At 40.3% G+C, this 24,538-nt stretch overlaps 1 pseudogene; it reads right to left on the bottom strand.

The window, feature by feature from the left end:
• Positions 1 to 1,777: 1,777 nt before the first annotated feature.
• Positions 1,778 to 24,300, bottom strand: LOC117215012 (annotated as a pseudogene).
• Positions 24,301 to 24,538: the final 238 nt, after the last annotated feature.

Below are 24,538 nucleotides of genomic sequence, written 5' to 3' on the forward strand. Positions count from 1 at the left end.
AAAGAAAGGAAAGAATATTGTAAGCAAATCGTGCCGTCGTATGACGATCAGTGTTCGTCGTTGTGCCAATAACAACGCAATCAATCTGAAGAAACCTATTCATAGTATTCATAATCATCACTCACGTATACATTCGCGTATACACTCACGTCCATAAGATTGATTCACCGAATAAAACTTCCATAAACCTTAATATAAGAAACAATTCTACTTTTTATTTGCACACACATCGACGAATCCCCCGAACAAAAATAAACTGCTAAATATCTCTATAATTAAATACATTAATGCTCGATGATCCTCGTTCATCATTATACGTCTAATCTAACTCCATCCTATAATTAGGAGTTCTACGATAACGATCACTTATGTTACAATGTATTAACCCTTAACAGCCGAACTTAATTATAATTAATTATAGAAAATGAAATGCTTCATTATACGGATATTTGAAGTAATATTCTGTATTATACAGGGTGTCTGGTAATTGATACTGTGATAACCAGTGGTTAGTTAATGTGGTTAATAACCAGTGGTACAGAATAATACTATGTGAAAGGATCTGTTGAAAATATAAAACGAGAGATTTTCGTACGACGTTCGAGAGAATGAAATTCTGAAGCTTTGTCAACTCGTGTTCACACGACATTCACGAAACATATTCAAAATTTATTTTCTCGAAAATACGAAGAATCATCAGTTACGAAACACTCTGTACTATATCACATTATTATATCACTATCGTATTGATAAGAAATGTCGATATTATAACTCCTTAAGACTCCCTTAATATTTATTTGCGATTCAGCTTAATATGTATTGGCCCTATGTAATTTCAAGATTAAAAATATAAAAGAATTCATTCCTGATTACGATATCGTACGTGATTTACAAAATCATCGACCGTCAAGGGTTAAATGAGAATTCTCTCGTCCAGAATTATTTTCCAGACGATCGAATTATTATCCATTGCATCACGAGGATCGAACTAACTTGTAGCCTTGAACAATTATGTACAGTTGAATCTCTAGCGTAGGAATATTTCAAAGAATCTCAGGTTTTGAGGAACGATAGCTGATATTTGCAACGAACAATAGTATGTCTTTTTAATCGGTAACTGAAAGCAGGGGCTAGTCTCATAAGTACGCGAATGATTCTAACGATCGAATGATTCTAGTTGCTAGAATCATTGTTTAAAGGTGGTATAACGGAGATTGTGCGCTTAAGACGAACAGGTCGGAGGATCGAAAGGAACGAGATTGGAAATATTCGCGTCTCTTCACGAATCAGAATTTTACTATTTCTAATTGAACACGTGACGGAGTTTCGATCTGTTTGAAGTAACATTTAAACCTGAGCATTTTCAAAATTAACTCATTATCTATCAATTTTTCTTCTAAAATTTGTATATAATTCTATAAATTATTTACTGCTTTTTCCATTGGATTTAAACAGAACAATTTCGGAAGAATGTCGAACATTATGTTAATATCCTTTGTATTAAAAAAAATTTCTGCTTAAAAAGATCCTACAACTTTCATTTTATAATCTCAATTGGGTATGATGGTAGCTAATGAACGCTTAGCAATTAATTGTTTTAATGCATTCCATTTTATGAATGATCAGTAATTACGGATTCAAGGATACTTATTAGAAGTAATATTCTTATTATATCTAAATATATCAAATAGAGATATTTCTCGCATTAATACTGAAAGATCATAAAAATGAAAATATCATAAAAGAATTCCAATCTTGATGTTTCATTAGAATAATATATATATATGTATGTATATATTTAAATTAAATAACAGAGATCTCAGAGTTTTCAAAGCATTCAACGTGTTGATGCATAAATGGATGATGAAAAAAAGCCACGTTGATCGAGCGAACGCAAAATACACTTCGGTTTCAAAGTCGATCGAAACTCTCATTTCAAGTGTCGGCGATTTATGAATTACCTATATTGATACAAAGGCGATTCGTAATAAAGGAGACAAGTTGAAAGCTTGACAATGCGCGAAGACAGCTCTCTTTTTGTGTTTCGAGTCTCGTGGCAATCCTTTGTTATTCACGGTATTTCATAGTTAAATCAATTCAACTAGAGTATTCCTTCAACGAGAAAAGAAAAAAAAGAGCAAGAAGAAAAAGATATAGATCTTTCTTTTCGATTTTTAAAGCGAAAGATGCATAAATACTATGGTATATTATTTCCTTATATATCGTTTCCTTTAATACGTATATCCAATACTGAATTTAATTGTACATTTACATAAGATACTTGAATCGTTTCTCATTTCCAACACTTTACCGATGTTATAGTACGCGAAATAATTACATCGTATTATGTGAACGCAACGTACTTTAAATGCCGCGTTCTTAATTCTTTAAATTTCACATTTTTATACAGTCATTCCAATTAAAAAAAGATACACTTTAAAGAAAATTATCTTGTGTGCAACAAAGCTACTTCGTCGATGAAGCGTCAATTAATTGCTTAAACGTATATCTTGTGTAATTTGACGATTCTTGTCTCTTTCACTACAATAATCGATACTTCCTCCTAGTTTCTCTCAATAGCTCTCCAATCTCAATACGTTCGTAATATCTTAACATCTAACATCACACACACACGTTTAATAACTATATTTATAACGAATTTGGCAAGTTTCAGGCCACTGGCAAGTTTCACACCACTGGCAAGTTTCACACCACTGGGGAGAGTCACGCCACTGGAAAGTTTTACGCCATTGGAAAGTTTTACGCCATTGGCATGAGTCATGCCAGTGTCGAGTTTCATGCCGTCGCCAAATCTAACTGCTATAGCCTAGTACAATCCATTTTTTGAACACTGCCAGTAAACGCTGGATTTGAAAGGCCTTTCTTCTTTCTATAAGATTTTTTCAGCATTTTGCTCCTGTCAAATTGAAATAAACGATTATTAGTAAATTTATATTGACATAAGGCGGAGGAAGAATATTATAGAATCTATACTTACGAGGATATACACGGAACCCACCAGAAACTTTGTTCCCTGCCGAAGTCATTCCCCTCCTGTAGGGTTTCTGGTAATTCCTGGTTCAACGTTTCTGGCAAGCCAAGGGTCAGGAAGGCATGTCCAAAAGACAGCAAACCGAGGGCAACCAGCGGTAAGGATGGATCAATGTCAGCCTAAATTAAACGAAAAATATTCTCCCTTTTATACGCCTTCCCCTTATATGCCTTCCCGTTATACGTCGCCCGTTATACGTCTCCCTTTAGACGCCTTCCGCTATACGTCCCCCGCTATACGTCTCTCTCTATACGTCTCCCTATACGTCTCCCTATACGTCTCCCTTTATACCTCTTTTAGAAGTAATAGCGATTAATTCCGCTTTCCGCTAATTCCTTAATTTCCCTTCGATTTTCGGGAAATAAATGGATACTTCCATAAGTTTATTTTCGGTAATAACATTACACAAATAATAGTATACTTTGAGGTTAACTTATAATTCAGAACAGAATAACTTACACAATAATCGAGAGTGTCCTCGCAAATATTCCTCTTCGTATTTTCTTAATATTTACTTAATATATACTTAATATTTTTTTAAATATTAATAAAGAATATTGGTTAAAGACAGAATTTGAAGAAGTTGTCAATATACAAAGGATCATTGGTGTTACCTGTGTAACGAGATTTTGTAAACATTCGTTTCATTTAGAAACGAAGCTATAGTGTAGTATCGCAAACCTGTAAATAATTACAGACAATAGAAAAGTTACATTTTCTTCACAAAAAAACGAAACGGAGGAAAATATATCGAAAATCTATCTTGTTTCCGTGATTCGTAAGATCACAAGAAGAATCCATGGCCCGACAAGGAACATAATTTTCCTACAAATTAAACCAACTTAAAAAAACGTATTTCAATAACAGATAATATTAGTCGTAAATTAAAAAAGAGGTTGAGTAATTTTCGGATCGTAGAAATACGATGTCGTTAACAGAAATTTCGATTCACTTACCAGATAAATAATGTAAGGTCCCAAAATGTGGGCGATATAACCGATGATATGGATCAAAGACACGCCCTGAGCTCTCACCACAGTCGGCAGCATTTCCGCTGCATATTGGAAACCAATATTCGCGGCGATATTCACCCCAAGACGCGCTATAATCGCCATGGCAACCGTTGTCGAACCTTGAATAAGTTGAAAAATATGTAAATGCCACGATCGCCGCATTCCACGCACGATACATACGCCCGATGCGCGCATGGTCCAATTAAAAATTAAATGTCATCCCTGTCGAGTATGTGACGTTGAGAAATAAATGTCAATCGTTAATGGAATAGGATTTAAAGGCGAAAAAGAAAACATTATTCTTGCATCAAGCACAAGCTCTCATTTCTCAATCTCCCAAAGCTTTCGCTGGAGAAGCTTCAGAAAAGCGCTTTTTAAAACGACCGTCGATCGATAAAACCGGATTTTTTCTATAAAATTCACCCCCGCTTTCTCACTGCTATTCACACATTCCTGCTATTTTATTGAATAATATCGATTGACAAGTCATTTATTAAGAAATAAAAAAAGAAAAAATGTTACCAGAGGGGGTAGCGATGGCAACGAAGGAGAAAATGCCACAGAGGAACATCGATGCGAAACCCATCCATCGTCTGCCCCATCTGTCGAGGAAAAGGGCGAGTAGAACAGCGGCCGGAAGTTCCGTGAGGGACGCTAAAGAGAACGACGTGAAAACGTCGGGGTCCAGAAGTTTCATGTTCCAAACGTGGCCGTCAAACACCCACACCATCAGCAACCTAGAAAAAAATCAGCCGAGTCATACATAAATCACGCTGGACTTCAAGATCGTTTATTAATCCTTCGCATACTCGTTCCCTCGCGTTTGACGTTTACCGATGCTAATTATATACTTAAGCAGGTTCTTAATGACCCACATAAAATGCCCCATATACTCTCTTAATGTTCATTCGAGTAATTTGTATCTAGTTTATGGTAATTTGTGTCTATTTTAATACTGGTTTTATAAAGACAGGGAAGTAGCGTCGAGGCTGATTGGTAACTTGGTTGAATTAACGGTATAATATAATTGGAATATCGTGAGGTTGAGAGTTAAGAACATATTCTTAGTTAATTTTATTTTAGGAAATGCAGGAAGATTCAGAATTATCGTAGTATTAAAAACAAAGAAAATATAAGAAACGTAAAGGAAGTATAAAATTGAATACCTTTCCTATCTACAGGGTGGTTGGCAACTGGTGATACAAGCGGAAAGCGGGTGTTGTACGCGAAAAAAGAAGTCGAAAATATATGTCGGGTTATGGTTAGAATTTTGTAACAACTCTTCACGTGAATTAGCCATTGTTTCACAAAGCCGAGATTATATTTACACGTATATACAGAACTATCACAAAGCTTAACAAATAATAAGTCTAATGAATAATAAGTTTAACGAATGATAAAATTAGTGAATAATAAATTGTATGAATAATAAGTTTAATGAACACTATTAACAATGTCTTTGGGTTCAAACGAATCCACAGTCAACGGGATAACTCTTCACTAAACGTAAACTAATCTTAGGCGCAAAATACGATTGTTGAAAATGCTCGATGTATCACTCTCCAAAGCAATCACACGAATGCCAGCCTCGTGGAATTTTTCTCGCTGTACGATTGCATTTGTTTTCTATACCCGTTTGGAAGCATCGAGAAGGTTCCAAACGCCGTTGCTAGGCAGTTTCTGCTTGAAGTTTGATTATTAATACAACGTCTTCTTCTTCTACAGAACCTAACAACCTAACCCCAACCTAACCCCAACCTAACCCCAATCTTCGACTTCTTTTTTCGCGTAGAATCACCCCCTTTCCGCTTGTACCATCAGTTACCAACCACCCTGTATATCTTTTCGTATATGATTATAAATTTCTCTGGTGTCTTAGTTTTTTCTAAAATAATATTGTAATCATTGCTGAGAATTTACAAGTAAAAAGTTCTAGCTGTGTAGTTTGTTCGATTGATGTTTCGATTGAAGGTTAACTTACCAATAAATGATGAGCATGATAGTGATACGACCAAGTCGTGGCAGCTTGAAGAGATGTAGGACAGTGTATTGATTATGCGATTGATCCTTCTCATTCATCGCCTTGCAACTTTTCTCAAATTCGTCGAATATTTCTTGCTTCACCTCTTTACCGTTCACTTTAGCGAAGTTTTTCAGCATCTCGATCGCTTTGTCCACCCTGCCACTGGTTATGTACCAACTACGGAAGTATATGAAATACGCAAACGTTATAAAAGCCTGTAAGAAATTTTCAAAATCATCACTTTCACCAACCTTTTGTATCGACAAACTTTTTGTGCAAATTTGAATAGAGCTGTCTAGTTACGCATCAATCATTTATTTTGTACAGCTAAAAATGTGATGGCTTATCGAGAGAAAGATGTTGACCTTGAGATGTTTTATTATGTTTTATTTACGAGACAGAGGAATCGATGTAATAACCGATCCCAAGATAGTATGTATTGCTGGATAAAATATTACCCAATTTAATTCAGCTATAATTTTGGAATTTTTATGGTCCGGTCTCAAAGGACTTTTGATGTTTTAAGAGAAACTTTAACGTAAAAGAAATTTCTTATATTTCTTTAAGGATTATTTTTAAAGAATTTTCCGATGATACGAAGATACAAAAATAATCCAAAGGACGAGGTAAGATTAAATGTCTACTATACTATCGTATACTAATTTACTTACGAAATTTCTTTGTATTATATTTTTATAATGAAAAAGAAATTGGAATTAAACTACCGTGCACTTTCAGGAACAATCCATGGTCCTACAAACGCAACCACCATAGGACACGCGGTGACCATGCTGAGGATCCTCCAATTTGAGATCCAATATGCGATCCAAGGCAAAAGACTCGAGGCTGCCGCGAAATAAAGTCCAAACGACATGTTCGCTACCAGAGTTCGATATTTCGGACCGACATATTCGATCACTGAAAGAATAATTCGTGATATCGTTATTGTATTACATCGTTATAGAAATCTTCCCAAATGTTTCGTCAATTTCGTTTCTTCATTTGATACAATAATATTGTTTCCTTATTTCCTTTAGGTTTGTCCTTTCTTCGTTTTTTACCAATCTAATTTCAAATATTCAGACTTATTTGTAGATTTTATAAATCATTAACATCGACAATGTAAGATCGTTTTGAATTAAAAAGAATTTTAAAAGGAACACTGCTTTCATCTCAATATCGAACGGAGAGTGCCTCAGTAATCGTGGTATAACCGAAGATTATTCTCCATAGGGAAATAGGTCACTCGAAAGATACAATTTCATACCAGAAAAGTATACAGAATTAAGTATCCTGTCGTTTAAAATAAAATATCTTAAAGTATCCCTAGACACATGTAATTTTAATACCAAACTAGATATACAATTACACAACAAATTTCAAATTACGAGATATAATTCCAAAATATAAAGTTTCAGTAAAATCATTTACCATTAAATATCTTAAAATTGATATCGTAAAATTCGAATAAAAATTTGACTTAAGAAAAAACAAACCGACATAGGGCAATAAACATTTATTCAAACAGGTCATAAATAGTTAATCGTTACGTAAAACGGGACCGATACCGGTGCCTCATTATTAGGTCATAAATTATAGTTTTCCTATTCTCAACAGCTTTTTCTCTCTTATAATTTTCTCGATGACTCACCGATAATGAAAAGCACGTTGAAGCAGTTATCGAACGAGGTACCGACGACTAATCTCGCCAGACAGAAGCTCCAGAAGCTGTTGCAAAACGCAGTGCCGACAGACGCGATGAAACCAACCGCGTTACACGCAACCAACGCCGGAATTCTGCCACAATGGTCGGCTATGTAACCAAATATTAAGCCTCCAAGAATGCTGCCGACGAAGAAGGCCGATTGTGCTGCTGAGCCGAGGAATGCGTGGTCGCATACCCATTCCAGCTGAAACAGAAAAGGGGGATGCTTTACGATTGCGGCTAGTTATGAAAAAACACCGCGTGGTTGGAAAATCGATAGAAGGTGAAGAGAATAAGGAAGACGACGAAAGGACGAGTAATAAATTCCGTAGTTTTTTAATATCATCAGAATTGAGAACCTGAGTCGTAGGTTAGTTAATTGTAGTCTTTTGGTAATATTTTTAGTAATAAAATAGTAGAGGTAGTTTGCATAATTCTTGGATATGATTAGAGAATTTGTCATAGTGGAAGGAATATAAATTTGTTAAGTAGAAGATAGTATCTCCCGATTTAAGTAGAACTTTTTTAGTGATAAAATAGCAGAAATAGAAATTAGAAATAATAATAATAACAATAAATATTCGATAAAAATGTCTTGAGTCGTAAGAAGTTACCAAGTGCGTATTTATACGTTCAATTCGAAATATCTGTCTATTGTACAGTTGTAACTTTCACTTTTCGATTTATGCGATATTATATAAACGGATTCATGTTCGTGATTTAATACGCCGAGACGTACAAATAATTAAGGATGACAAGGTTAATTTTATGTTCCGCTATAAACGAGCTCTGTTAAGATGCAAACAGCATAACAAGTAATTACACCTACGTCTAAGTTCGTGCAACCAACAAGGACTTCTTTTATAATGACTGCATTATATGCTATCGTCAGCAGCTTTACGAAAGACCGTAAATATTTATAGAACGACGGTTCCAACAGTTTTAATTTAAATAAAAATTTGTTAATCGGTGTCGAAAGTTTGAAGTTACTTTATATAAAGAATATAATTTTCTCTTGTGATTTTACCTCGACAGCTATAGATTTGTATGGTATCATCGTGTGATTAAAGGTCCATCCATATTGGCATGGTTTTATTGGCCAGGATGGGTCTGCCTCTCTGATACCACTCTCCAATATGTCGGTATAGTTCACATTGTACATGTTACATCGCGAAAACGAAGTCGCACCTTCCGCCAGCAATTCCTCACTCGACGCTGGAGGGATCGATAGTGCAATCCTACATAAAACAAGAATACGTTACATTAACGATGATGAAATTTGCAAGAAGTATTTTTAAGAATACTAATTTTCCTTTGATTTTCTTATCTTTTTTTAAATAACCAAGGAAAAATGACAGCAAATGGTAGAGAGAGAGAGAAATTGGAAAAATAAGATGAAAATTCTACTCAAAAGTGCGTAGTTTTTAATCCTAATCTTAAATTAGTCCAATTCCTTGAAACTTAATTCGAATCCTATTTAAATAAAAAAGTGACAAAAGTAATATACATAACAATATAAAAATCTATAATAATTTCTCTAATAAAGAATAACGACGATATCAGTAACAGTAATAACACATTATCTTTAATAGTGTTTACATTTTTGCATTTTTAAATTTTCTGTAAAAATAAAATTCGCATAAAAATCCGCGGCCTACTTATTATTTATAAATCTGCTGTTTCAAAAAAAAAAAAAAAAAAAAAATCAAAAATGGGAAAGGCGAAAGAATAAAGTACCAGGAAAACAAAAGCACAAAATACAAAAGAGGAAAAGAGACAATGACCGTAAAAATAGGAACAAAGGCAAGAGCTGGAAGGACGATCGTCCCGTATCTGTTGCACTCCGAGGCATTCGAATTGTGTTGGGATTTAATTACCGATCGCTGCACGTATCGGTGAGTCTATTTCCAGACAAATAAACGGTACGCGGGGAGATTCGAGAAATTGTGCGAAACGAAAAAAAATTTCCTAGCCGATCAGTTCGCGGAACACGTAATGAGAACAGCCACAACGGCGGACATAGGAGCCGAACTGATTCGCCGGGCCGCCGAGGTGGCCAAGGCTGCCGAGGCACCCCGCGGCCACAAGGGCACGCAGGGGAAAACCCTGAAGGAGGCGGCGAGAACCATCACCGCGGGCGTGACAGAGTTAGTGAGGAGAACGGACCCTGTCACCGACGCACTCGCTATAGCGCAAGGACGCATAGCAACACTGGAGGCGGCGGTAGAGGCACTCCGAAAAGAGCCGGCCTCGCGCCCCACCGCGGATGAGAGCAGCTACAGGGCGCGTCTCGCTGCAGTCGAGCACCAAGTAGAGGAGATGAGATCCTTGCTGCACCGACTGGAGGAACAACTGCAGGGAACAGAAAAAGGAGAAGGAAAGGAGGTCGCCCCTGCCACGAACACGAGAGGGATGGAGCCTGGAGCCCCAAGCGCCTCAGCGCCCAAGGGAGGCCGATAGGCTGTCACCGAATGGCAGACCGTCGGAAGGAAAAGAAGAGGAAAGAAGAAGGAGGCAGGGAAGAAGCAGCCGGCGAAGCTGATCCCCGAGACAGGGGCGGAGAACCAGAGGAAAACTCCGGAGAGTGGATTGGAGAACGCACGAAGAGGGGGAGGCAGGGGGCCCCTCCCGCGCGCACCGCGAACGTCAGCGGTAACAATCACCCTGACGGACAAATCGAGCCAATCCTACGCGGAGGTGCTGGCTGCGGCCAAGGACAGTGTCTCCCTGACCGAGCTCGGCATCAACACGATGAGGATGCGGAAGACCATCACCGGAGGTGTCATCTTAGAGGTCCCTGAGGACCAGGAAAGGGAGAAGGCCGCAGCGCTCGCAGCACAGCTGACGCGGGCTCTGGACCCGAACGAGGTCCGCGTGGCGACCCCCTTCCGAGCCGCGGAGGCAAGGGTGTCCCTGATAGACATAGCGGCCACCAAGGCGGAAATCCAGAACACCCTGGCGAGGGAGAGCGGCTGCAAGCCGGAGGACATCCGGCTGGGAGAAATCCGCCCCGCCCGGAACGGACTTGGCACCGTATGGATACGAGACCCTGCCAGTGCAGTGAGGAAACTGGCCCAGGCTGGAAGGTCGCCATAGGCTGGTCGACGGCGAAGGTCGAAGCCATCGAACGGAGACCGTTACAGTGCTACAGGTGCCTTGGGATAGGACACACGGGGAAGACCTGCACCGCCAAGGAGGACAAGGGGCACCTGTGCTTCAGATGCGGCGAACCAGGGCACCAGGCGAGAGCATGCACTACTGCGAGCCCGAAATGCCTGCTCTGCGAGGCGCTTGGAGCACCGTCGGTGCACAGGATGGGGGGACCGGCTTGCGCCCCCTCGAAGAAAGGAACGAAAGGAGCCGCCCGCGGATCCACGGCTGCAAGAGGCAGCGAGAAAGGCTCCCCGTCGCAAAGCGACCCTAAGCCCGCGAACAAGGAGGTAGGCACGGAGGAAGCCACAAACAAGGAAAGAACACTAAAGAACTGAGAATGCGCATCCTCCAGACTAACCTGGGAAGGTCAAGGCGAGCACAAGACCTGCTCCACCAAACCATCCGGGAGAGCACGGTCGCCCTAGCGGTGGTGGCGGAACCATACAGAGTACTGGATGCCCCGGAGTGGGTCGGAGACACGGACGGAATGGTTGCCGTCACCTGGACATCAACGCCCGGGGCGTTCGCCCACGGAGCCCTGCTGGAACGCGGCAACGGGTACGCCGCGGTCGAGTGGGCAGGGATGATGGTGGTGGGGGTGTACGTGTCACCTAACAGCGGACGGGCAGCGTTCGAAGAATTCCTAGACGGAGTTGGCGACTGCGTCAGGCGACGACTCCCCCGACAAGTGCTCGTCCTGGGAGACTTCAACGCGCACTCCACGGAATGGGGGAACGCCAGGACCAACGCGCGCGGCCGCACGCTATCAAACTGGGCCGCGGGACTTGGACTTCTGTTAGTGAACAGGGGCTCGACCAGTACCTGCGTGACGTGCAGAGGGAGCTCCATTGTTGACATAACATGGGCCTCCCCCGAGGCATTCAGGCGGATCTCAGGCTGGAGAGTGGCCGAAGGGGTCGAGACGCTGTCAGACCACCTCTACATATTCATGGAGGTGGACGCACCTGGACCTGGAATGCCGACGACAAACGACGGGCGCGGCCCGCCGAGGGGGAGACACGCGCGCCCACCACCTAGATGGAAAATAAAGGAGAGGAATGAAGATCTACTCCGGGCGGCTGCTATAGCAACAGCTTGGAGCTGGGAGGCCTCGACAACGACGACCGAAGCAGACGTGGAAGAGGAGGCCGAGAACCTCCGCCAAGCCATGACAGCAATCTGCGACGCATCCATGCCACGAGCCACACCGGGCACGGTGCGAAGCAGAGCAGTTTACTGGTGGAACCCCGACATCGCGGAACTGAGGACGAGATGTGTCCGGGCCCGAAGACAGTACCTAAGGGCCCGCCGCTGGCGACGACGCGACGAAAAAGAAGTCTCCTTGCGCTACCGGACGTACCGCGCGCTACGGCGCTCGCTGCAAAGGGAAATTAAAAAAGCGAAGGACCGTGCCTGGTCCGAACTGGTCGAAACAGTCGAGTCGGACCCATGGGGGAGGCCATACAGGACGGTGACACAGAAACTACGCGCGAAGGGCCCCCTGACAACGGCGGAAATGGAGCCTGTGCTGCTGACGCGGATCACCGGAACGCTCTTTCCCCCACAAGAAAACAGAGCGGCGGAACGGCCACGGGAAACGACACGACCGCTGGAATGGAGGGACGACTGGGAAGTCACGGAGGAGGAGATATGGGAGGCAACCAGAAGAATGACCGCCCGCAACGTGGCACCGGGCCCGGACGGAATCCCTGGCCGGATCTGGGGGGAAGTGATGGCGGTCATGGCCCCCAGACTCCGGCACCTCTTCACAAGATGCCTGAGGGAGGGAGTCTACCCCCGGGCGTGGCGGATGGCGAGACTGATCCTGCTCCATAAAGAGGGCCGACCGACGACCTCGCCGTCAGCGTACCGGCCGATATGCCTACTGGACGAGGTCGGCAAACTATTCGAGAGGGTAGTCGCCGCCCGCTTGGAACGACACATAGCGGGCCAAGTGCCAGGTTTGCACGAAAGCCAGTACGGCTTCCGTAAGCGGCGCTCGACGATTGACGCGGTCAGACGCGTACGAGCGATTGCGGAGGACATGGTCTCCCGGAAAGGCGTGGCGCTGGCGGTTTCCCTGGACATCATCAACGCGTTCAACACCATGCCATGGGACAGGATAGTGACGGCCCTGGAGCACTTCGAGGTTTCCAGCTACCTCGTCCGATTGATCCGAGCCTACCTTGACGACAGGTGGGTGTGTTACACCAGTAAGGAAGGAGAGGAAAAGCGATCCGTCGAGCGTGGCGTCCCGCAGGGCTCGGTGCTGGGCCCCATACTATGGAACGTTGCGTACGACGAGGTACTACGATGCCCGCTACCCCCAGGCGCGGCCATAGTATGCTATGCGGACGACACCCTAATCCTGGTCGAGGGTCGTGGCTGGCACGAGACGCTGCGCATTGGCGGAATCGCAACGGCCTGTGCGATCCGTGCCGTGAACGAACTGGGCCTGAGAGTCTCCCCTGCGAAGTCGGAGGCCACCTGGTTCTTTGACAGGAAGAGGCGAGGGACACCACCGCCCGGCCTATGCATAAACATGGCAGGTAAAACCGTCCGGGTGGGATCACAGATGAAGTATCTGGGACTCACCATCGACAGCCAGTGGACGTTCGAGCCGCACTTCGACTCACTGATCCCGAAGATGTCAGCGCTGCCAATGCCCTGTGCGGCCTACTACCGAACATCGGCGGGGCCGGAGACGCGGTGCGCCGACTTTACGAGGGCGTCGTTCGGTCACAAGTGATGTACGGGGCCCCAGTATGGGCGGACGACTTGATGGCAAGCCGTCGCAGCATTCTGCTCCTGAGAAGGCTGCACAGAGTGACCGCCATCAGAATCATTAGGGGATACCGGACGGTGTCTCACGCGTCGGCGTCCACCCTAGCCGCGTCCCCCCCGTGGGAGCTGCGGGCGCTGGCGCTCAAAAAGAGATACACCCGCCGGAGAGAATGGCACCCGGGAGAAGACCCCACCGAGCAGGCGGCTCCAAACGACACAGGAACCGCCGAGGAGGACACATGGAACCTGTGGCGATCCCAACTGATCAACGGGAGAAGCGAACACCGAGGCGCGGATGCGGTCCTACCAAACTGGGAGGCATGGAGGAGCCGCCACGGCCTCCCACTCACATTCAGGATGACACAAGTACTCACCGGACATGGCGTGTTCGGCGAGTTCCTGAAGAGAATACGGCGAGAGACGACAGACACCTGCCACCACTGCCGAGAGGTCAGGGACACAGCGCAGCACACCCTGGAGCTCTGTCCGGCGTGGGAGCTGCCCCGCTACACCCTGCGGTACGCCATAGGAGAAACGTTGACCCCCTCAGCGATTGTGGAAGCGATGTTGAGAGGGTCACAGGAATACGAGGCCGTCCGCCTCTTCTGCGAGCGAGTTATGCTCGCGAAGGAGCGAGCGGAAAGGGAGAGAAAAAAAACTCTCACCCCTGCAGGATAAGACGATGGAGAAGGATGGCAGTCAGACGACCCAGAGCCGCCCCGCCACCACCCCAACGGACTACGACCAGAAGAAGTGACAGCGCTAGGGACAACGACCTCCCCCTAACGCCTACTCAATAGCCGGCTCGAACAAGAGAACGCGAGAAGGGGATGCAACTGAAGTTAATTCATAAGAGGTTCCTGGAGCACCCCTGTCACGCGCATAAGATGGTCATCGTGGAGTTTTAGTCGGTAGGAGTCCGACACTACTCTGCTATTACGCGATTATTGCAGCAGCGGAGTGTCCATGAGGATTTCTCCACGTACAAAAAAAAAAAAAAAAAAGTTCGCGGAACCCGTGAACGTCTAGAATCTGCCGGAGGTCGTCAACCAAACTGGTCTCCGGCGGGCCTCCGGAACACTAAGAAATCGTCGATCTACAAAGCGATAGTTTCGCCGTGGCCAGGGTGATTCAATGGAAAACAAGCGTAACGAATGATTTTCCTCGTTGACGCATCGTAGAAAACCAGATCTCGCATGCGTCGTCAAGAATGGTAACACGATTCGTTGGAATCGTGCCATCCAGACTTCCCATCCTTTCACCGGTAATTCCTTACGTTCTTGAAATAGAACACGTGAAAAAGACGTTGATAATAGTATAACTATGGAATCGCGATTTCCAACTATTTTTATCTCGTCGCAAACTGGTTACAGGTATCTCTCCCACTCCCGTACGACACGATATTTACATATGCATTTACATATACAACGCGATACCTGGGTTTTCCTGATTCAATAAACACAGTTGTTTCGTGCAAGTTATCAGATATTATATTGTGGTTTTAAAGAAACAAATTGTCGCGATGCGATACGTTATCACAGCTGAGAAAATGGAAATCTCCGTGCAAGTGGAAGATTCTGTCGTCGAGAATATTTATTGCGACCTGCATGGAAAACAAACAGGCTTTTGAGAAGCCTGGTTTAAACTACGTGCACGTGACTTGAACAGATATGTACATATGCATGTAAATTGTCTCCTATAGAAGGTGGTTAATTCTAGACATCGAAAGGAACGTCTTTAATGAAAACATGTATTGATTTGTTATACGATCGACATGATTATTGACCATTTCGATCTGCCCGAGCTGAAAATGTCTATCGCGTAACAGGGTAAATTCGAACATAAAGAAACTATGTAGGATCGTTCGTTACGTATAACTCAATAATTCAAATAAGACAAATTGCACATAAAGTGTCACTTACTTTTGTTTGTCTGTGAGGTTCCATCGTTCGAGTTCCGGAACGGTACACCAGTGTTCAGCTGGCAATAGCGTGATGAAGAACTGCGTGAAGTAGAGGAACGCGTAGACGAAGGTGAAGGAGCATGATGAAAAGGAACCATTGGTAGCGGCTGGCCTCGCCAACGTACGGTAGTATGTCGTCGAAGGTTTCGATCTTCGGACGTTCGCCCTCCTCGGCTTTTACGGACTCCACCATGACTGTCATTATCTCGATATCTGCGAATCAATGATCCTCGATCACCTACTTAACTCGAATTACACGTTACGAGGAAACTAAGTTTAAGGTGAATGGGGTATTATTAGGTCGTCGAATAAATTCGTGTTGCAATGCGTTCATACCTTTTTATGTGTTTTACGAATACAGATCGATAAACGATCAAGGTGATCGATCTTATGATATACAGTGGCTTACGGAAGTACTCGAACACTTTCATATCACGAAACGTTCTATAATTTCGTTAGCACTCTAACGAGATACGATTATCGAGATTATAATAGTAAAATTTGGAATCAATCTGAGATTGTATATTGAAGATATATATACATGAGACAATGTATATATATTTCGCAAATATATATGTTAAATGAAAAATTAATATGTATATAACACATGATGATGATTTTACTACGTACATCGTGGCTTATTATTCTTATTAATTTAGCGAATAATTGACTGCTCAAATACTCTGGTAATTTTTATATATAAAATAACAATAATATATGTTTCCAATAAATATATGAAATTTCTATATACACGTTTAGATCTGTTTCAAATTTTCTCAATGTAATTACGACGATCGTGTCTCACTTCAGTGTCAATGAAATCTCAAAGTGTCTCGTATAAAAATCACCAAAGGTTTGTTTAAGTGCCAGAGTACTTTCACGTGAGCGACTGTTGTTTTAGTAGCAAGTTCTCTTATGTCTATCTCTTCGTTACATTTAGTCGGATAATTTCTCATGTTTATCAACGTGTTATGATCTTTCTCTTATTAAGCGGAGAAATCTCTTCTTCGCTAAATTTTCTTAAACGGGTTCAAGGTGAGGTGAACCACATTGTTGAAATCAAGATGAAGAAGATGAAATCTAAAGTCGAGATGAAAGGAAGTAGATGTTTGTATTGTCTAGATATATTGCCATGCTACTTTTTGACACTATATAATCTTAGGTAAAGGCTAATTCAAGGTGATACAGAGTGTACTGGAAAAAGTGATTTGAATTTGCTAGAGAGGAAGAGAAAAGGAAAGATCCTTGAACATTTTTGCAAGGTTATTGCAAAATGGAGGATACTATCGAAGGCTTATTGCTGTCACTTGTACGTTCTAACTGGAGTGTCCTTTAAATAATTTGCTTCTTATTAGATCCTTTTTGCAAATAGGAAGATAATATTTTTGGGACGTGAGGATTGTTAAATAAAAATGTAATGTAATCAGATGTAAATTGTCATTGGAATAGAAGAGTTTGTTTAGAAGAAATGATCATGAAATACACAAAATGTATCGTGCGTAATGTGTAAATAATAATTAATTCTAAAGACAATTAATGAAAATTTTAAATAATAGAGCACCATACCTCCGGTTCCTGCTTATTTTGACACTGTGCAGAATGTCACACGATTGTTGCCTTTTTTTTTTTAAAGATTATTCAGTTAAGAAACAAGCACCAATAAAAAAGCAATTATAGTTAATTATTAAAAAATCCAAGTAGGTATTACATAAATAAAATTATCAAGGAAGATATTTATCGTAAAGATTGTGTGCTTATGAAAGAAGTAAACGAAATTATTGTAGCGCCATAGTAATTTGTATGAATCTTTGAATCTTGTTTAAATAAAATTTTCGATAAAAATTTGATTCTATCAGTGAACGATTACTACAGTTAATTACTGGTTAATTAAAACAAGTAAGTAAAATTATTGTTACAATAATCCCGACAAATTCGTGATATTATTCAACTAGAATCGTTAAGAAAAAATTCGACACCGTTAGCGAACGCCATTTTACTTTTACTTCACGAAGGCCAACGTTATAAACGTTGAATCAAGAGCAATCATTTTCAATATAAAATATACGCGCCAAAGCTTTTGCTTCCTTTGATAATTGAATCCTTAATTTGCCGCCAATTAAACTCTTTCCCAACCACCTTCGTCTTCTAAGAAACCTTTTATACCCCAAAGAGAAATCCCCTTTTGCACAAACTCGCTTTTTTTCAACCATCGTACAACACGATATGATATTTACACCGTGCAATTTACACGATTCAGATCTCAATCTTGCAAATCATTTCGAAAATAGATCGATGATTAAATCGATTATAAAATCGTCCCTGCAAGTTTTAATTGATTAATTATTTCTTTATTTGATGAAATATTATGTATTATTTAAATATCGTTAATTTACTGGCGTTCAATGAAATTTCTCGTAGAATTAAGTTCGTTTAAAATATTATTAATTTAATGACATTTTTTGTAAGATAATTGCGATTAGATTTGATCTTTCACGAAATCTACGAGATGATCGCGTTCGATTAATCACCGATGTAGCGCATATGTAAAACATTTAAAACAGTCCATACATAGATGTTTCATAAGTGTAGATGGTTATTTATTACGGTTCTGTGTAATTAATGTTCGTTGCGATTACCACGAACTTAGATAAAAAAAAGATTATTAATGACGAGAGAACCGGAAGTGACCAGTCCGTGACATAACTGTTATTTTCTAGGGGCTTGGTAACATTTGCATAAATTATTTCGCGTATACTGTAACGCACTTTACGTTACAACGGTATGCCGATGGACACGAGAAAAGAATTTTTCTGCCACAAATTGAATGGCATTTTTGGCGATAATGATTGTGTGGAATGATGACTACTTTAATTGAGATTCTAATCGAGATTCAAGTGATATATGAAGTTTGTACTTTCCAATAGGATACATTGAGAAAAATGTCTTCGAAAGAGAATATGCTATTTTTGAATACACCATTTTTTAATAAGTCTAACAAATTCTGGATCTTTTAATTCACAAGGTTGCAAATCTCCAAATTGTTCAGTCTGAATTTTCGAATCTTCTAATCTCACGATCTTTGAATTTTCTAATCTTCGAATCATTAAAAATCCTAATTTTCATAGAATTTTCAAGGAAGCTATAAAATAAAAATATAAAATATAAAATAAGAAAATTTGAAAAAGATACATAATGCGTTCGATCCAACACCATTTGCTCATAGTAAAAAAAAAAAAAGATAAAAGAAATTGTATGCAAAATAGGTAAACGTATTATAGTAAGTATTAATCAATTATAGCAGATTGCTATCATTAATCAGTAATTATCCGAGTCGTAGCTGCATCTGTATATACATGAAGTATACAACACTGAAAATACATTTTCCTTAACAAAAATACTGAATAAACACATTCCTACGTAGCAACTAGTCAGCTGTGATAAATTGTTCGCTTTGAACAACGATCGACTAAGTTAGCATTGATTTCCGGATTGTGCGTAAAGCGTGCAATAAAACGAACACGTGTTTATCCCTAACGTTAAGCCAGGACCACCTAAATTAATACGAATTTTCCCATCAGGTACCGTCCTTATTCTGACAAAAAAATGCAAGCGATATTTGTGCATGTAAATAATTTGTCTGTGTGTATATATAATAACTTATATGAAACAAGTATTGCGATATTTCTCGTACATTGCTAGATATAATGATTTTAAATAATTCTGGCTCAAAAATTCGATTAAAAATTACATTGCAATTTCTAGAAAATTGTTACAACATTAAAAAAGCGAGATCCCTTAGAATATGGTATATCAAAAAAATCTTACAACCAATAATTTTACGATTAAAAAATGTAAGAAACCTCCCCAAAGTAATCGATCCGTGAAATTAATGAGAAACGTATGCTCCAGCAAAAGCTACGCGTGAATATTGAACACAGCTTCAAAACCGACCTTTTCCGATTGAAAACGCATAGCAGAGTAGCAATAACTCGTCCACCGACGCACCAATGAAAATGGAGGCTCGTAACGATCGTCATAACTCGAGTGACTTAACGATCTCAGGACGATCGTTATCGACCGATCGCTTCCGTTCCGGCCTGGACGTTTAACAACGAGGACAAGCGTGTGTCAAACGTTCTCGGTAACCGGTTACACAAAAGTGCGCACCTTGAACAACTATTACATCCCAGAACTCATTAATAAGAGCGATCATGGCTAGCATGGATACATATAGTTTGCATACGTGATTTTTCCCTGCGGGGCCAGTTTTCTCGCCTTCGAATCGATCAGGGAAAGCGATCGTGATCGCGATCGAGCCATTGAAATTCATTCGATGCACACGAGATACAGCATAGCGTTTTGATCTCGCGGAACTCGCACAAACTACAAAGTCAAACTTACGGACTCGTAACAATACAAAGTGGAACGATCGTTTGGTTTCACTTCCAACCGTAAGTCTTCCTATTGATTGGTGTTCTTCTTGGTCGTAAGGGAAAATGAAGAAAAGAAAGGAAAGAAATCTGTTATTAATATTGGAATACCATCGTTTTCGAGGAATTATCGTTCTATTTATTTATTTATAATGGCGTTATCGAGTTAATTGTTTCTTAATATGATACATTAAAACACTTATTGTAGTCGATAGAAACAGAAATTTTATTTAAGATTGCAATCCCAATTATCTGATTTTCCTGACGGACAATTTATATGGATCGATTGGAATTCATATAACAAGAGTTCACCAATTTTCTTCGCTACTCATCATTTTTCGTTCGCGTGATACGAGCTCACGTTCAAGTAAGTGCTTCAAATCGGTAAAAGTTCGATTAATTAATCGAGTTCTACCATATTTAACGCGAATAAGCTTTTGCATAATAAGCAACGAATGAAATAAAAATTTGTTGTAATACACAATGAGTAAGTTAGATTAATTATCGCTTTATATGATAAAGTCCATGGTCCAGCGACAACATTGGAATTATTTTTTTCTTATTCATCTTGGAATTTATGATTGTTTACGGCGTTCTTTTTTGCGACAAATTGAGCTTATGGAAGTAATTTCTCTTCTAGAAAAATTGAACGCTGACGCCGTGTGCCAGGATAATGTGCAAGAACTAGTGTACAAAGAGTTAATCATTTTGGCTTCTGAAAGACTATATGAGTCACGGTTGTCCTATTCTTGTTGCTTAATTGCAGTGTTTGACCACCTGTTCTAGAATAGTGAGTTTACCTCTCACTGATCGGCATCGATTGGTATTTTGTAGTACAGTGCTTTGTTAGTCGATCGTGGCATTTAAACATACCAAGTTCACAGAGAAGAAGGCAGTTTTCTAAGTTTACGTTCTTTAGAAAAACATAATTTTATCATTAAAACGTCCGACTTTTTGATACCCATCTAAATATGTTATACATAGTCACGATAAATATCACGATAATGGATAAGTATATATAGTCGCGTTTCTGTTCCAATAAAAGTGAACACTATCGATGAACACTAAGTGATGCTATCGAAAACACTTGTATATTTTTAGAAATTCCAAAAACAACAAATCCGATGTCAGTGATTTTGTCTGATTTGCTAGTTTCTAGCGTTAAGATTGAATACACAGCTGGCAAATTTTCTATTTCAAAGATCTATTTAACTTTGTGATTAAACAGCTTTCTACAAAGTTTTGCGGATTTGTTAGTTATCTTCGAAAGAATAAGCAAGCTTTAAAGGACTTTGATCTAGTAAGTTTATTCCTCTTCAACCTTATACTTAATCATCAAGTAACGCTATAATTAGAAAATCAACATAAATGGATTTATCATATTTCTTCTGTCTAACCTTCTTTAAAACAATTAGCTGTTAAATGAGCCAGAGTTCTAGGAAATCTCCGATGCTGTTGATCTTCAACGAGATACAGATATCTGACAGATACTATCAAAATTCTATAGACGTCTATCCTTCAACTCTCAGCATACCAATATTTATGCCATCATCGACGTTTCTTCACAAAGGGTCCTTAAAGAACTTTATGATTCTGTTACTCCTAAGTTACTTTGTACTGTTATATTTTTGTCATAATAGTGCCTACTAGAAATGTTTACCTAGTATATAAGTTTCACTATTATTACCATTCTATCGTATGTTGTACTCGGAGTTAGTCACAGTTTCTCAGAAACGTCTAACTTACTCTTAGTTATTCTGGCACAGACGCTGTGTTTCAATTACTGAAAAAATAAACAAAAGAAGCAAAATGATGTACGTAATATACTAAAACATTCTAAGATACCGTGGTAATTTTTCTATTTCTTGTGTAAATCATTTCAACTTGTTTTTTTAATGTTTTTATTCCTAATTGGTACACCGAAATGGATGTAGCAAATGTATATCACGGTATTATCCAAATAGCCTAATATCCGAACGTTCTATTATCCAAACACAATATTTCTTCGTAACGAATGCCCTTTTCCGTTTCAAATATGTACATACGTATGTCGTCAGTGTTCATACACAATGTACTCTTTCCTTTATTTGATTCATTGAATTGTGATTATACGAATTTGGTATGAAACTAGGAAGCGGTCTAACTATCGCAGGAAAATACGATGTAAACGAGAAAACTGGAAAGTGATGTAAGCGCAACAAAATTAGCAAAAATACACGATATTGGAGAAGCCAGAGTCACAGACATTAAAGGAAGAAAAACATAATTGAAAATTCTTCAAAGCACGTAGATTCCTCGAATGTTGGCAACGGTAGAAAGCCGCAAGTATTCTGATGTAATGAAATGTTTCACGTAGACGATAATAATGGCGATTTTATATAAATGTAAACAGCAGACGAAAACTCTAATAAAAAGATATCTTCTCATGCCGAAGCACTCGTGGCACTCGTAGAAGAACTCCGATAATTCGAAGTACGATAAAGAACGTAACTCTGTGTAGTTATTTACGTTGAAAAAATTATCTGATTATGGATTCATAAATATTTAAAGAATCTGTCGATTACTCTTAAACTGTATTTGGATAAATGAAATTTCGTCTTCCTATTATTTCAGAAAAGAGAGGCTCTACTACATTGTCTGCAGTATGTTTCTAATAATTAGTAAAATATCTGAACTAAATAAATGTAGACGTGAAAGTCACTGCACATCAGTATATTAAGGGTCAACACAAATACACTGACTGTCACATCACGAAGACATTTTAAAGAACTAATAAGGACAAAATTGTTTATTTAACAAGTCAAAATCTCGATCAATTAACGGACCACCATTATATCGTGATATTTAACGAAACTTCCAATCTTAAGAGCCATATATTATTATATTATAGCAGTGTTATAGCAGTCATTGGCTCGGATTTTAATTAAATTGGTCGTGAAAGTGAGAAGAAGTAAAGAGACCGAGTAATCACGAAGAAAAGGTATGTATGTAACTTGATCGAAGCAAATACCAAACATTTAGTTGTTATCTTCAACGAGGGAAATTTGGTCATCTAAGTAGGTTATCGACGCAAGTGTTAATGAGAGATAAAACACGATTGGAGCAATGAAAGAACTTCATTATTTTTCCTTTTTCGCAAAATAGCAAATATACAGTAGCTCACATGAAAATATCTGAATATTTGTGCAAACATTTTGTAAATATATCATGTGTATTATGTTCGCGATCAATGAATATCGCAGTAGCTCCTATATGAGTTTTCAGATTGACTAAAAATTTGACTGACCTACAATAGTCATGTCTCATTCCGATACTAAAGAAATTTTTAAATATTTTATGTAACGCATACAATAAAGATACGTAAGTTATCTATGCTAAATGCTGAAATACTTATAGAAGTCCTTTATGGATATAGTAGATATTATAATATGTGTGTTAGGCGAAACATTTTGAAGTTTAATTATCACCGTAATGAGACACGGCTAAGATAACACAGGTACGGTTATATCGAACAAGTTTTTCTCGATATACTTTATAATGTTCCGTGTAACAGATAACATACATTATACACCAAAGCCTTTTACGACCAGCGTTCAAATACTTTCACGACGAACCACTGTACCAAAATTCAAGTCTCACGCGACACATCGATACGAATGATCGGTGCAAACAAACGTTTACCTTTTCCACGATCGTCCGAGAGCAACGCGAAACTTCACTAGGCGTATCACAAATCTCGTCGTGGTTTTGTTTCTAAAACGAGAAACTCTCTGCAGAAGTCACAGAAATAAAATGAAATCTAGCTTCTTCACTTTTGTCCGACTCGATAAGTCGATTTCGAACAAACTTTACTCTTTTCTTCTTCTTCTTCTTCTTCCGGATGTCTTTTCACTGTTTCAACAGGATAAGACGGAAATGGGAAAAATAACAAAAAAAATCGCGGATCGCAACGACTCTCGTGATCCTGTGATCCAAGTCCAGGACACATGCTCGATCTCGATCGTCACAATGATCTTGGGTGCACGGATCCTCGATTTTTCGGACGCCGCGCTACATCGTCGTTTAAAAGGGGGCACGCACCGACTGTTCGCCGCGTGGACAATTAGCGGGGCTTTATAGCGTGTGCAAACGAAAGCGGAGCCCCACCAGCGTCGTGTGTGCGGCTATTGGACGATGACTTTGGTCCTCGTGGATCGTCCCGTCGACAGCAACGCCGAAGTCGAAGACGTCACTGGAGAACTGCGGGGATTTTACGATTCCAAAGAGCCGCTTCTCCTGCTTCACCGCGACCGTTGGGTTTTCTCGTGACTCGTTTGCACGCTTTTTTCCTTCTCGCTCTTCTCACTACCATCGCAATCTTCCTTCTCCCTCGTCGCTTTGCCGCGACACGTATACGCGACCGGAAAGCGAGAGAC

Source organism: Bombus bifarius, unplaced genomic scaffold (genome assembly GCF_011952205.1).
Source record: "Bombus bifarius isolate JDL3187 unplaced genomic scaffold, Bbif_JDL3187 scf7180000009308_frag, whole genome shotgun sequence".
Classification (NCBI taxonomy): Eukaryota; Metazoa; Arthropoda; class Insecta; order Hymenoptera; family Apidae; genus Bombus; species Bombus bifarius.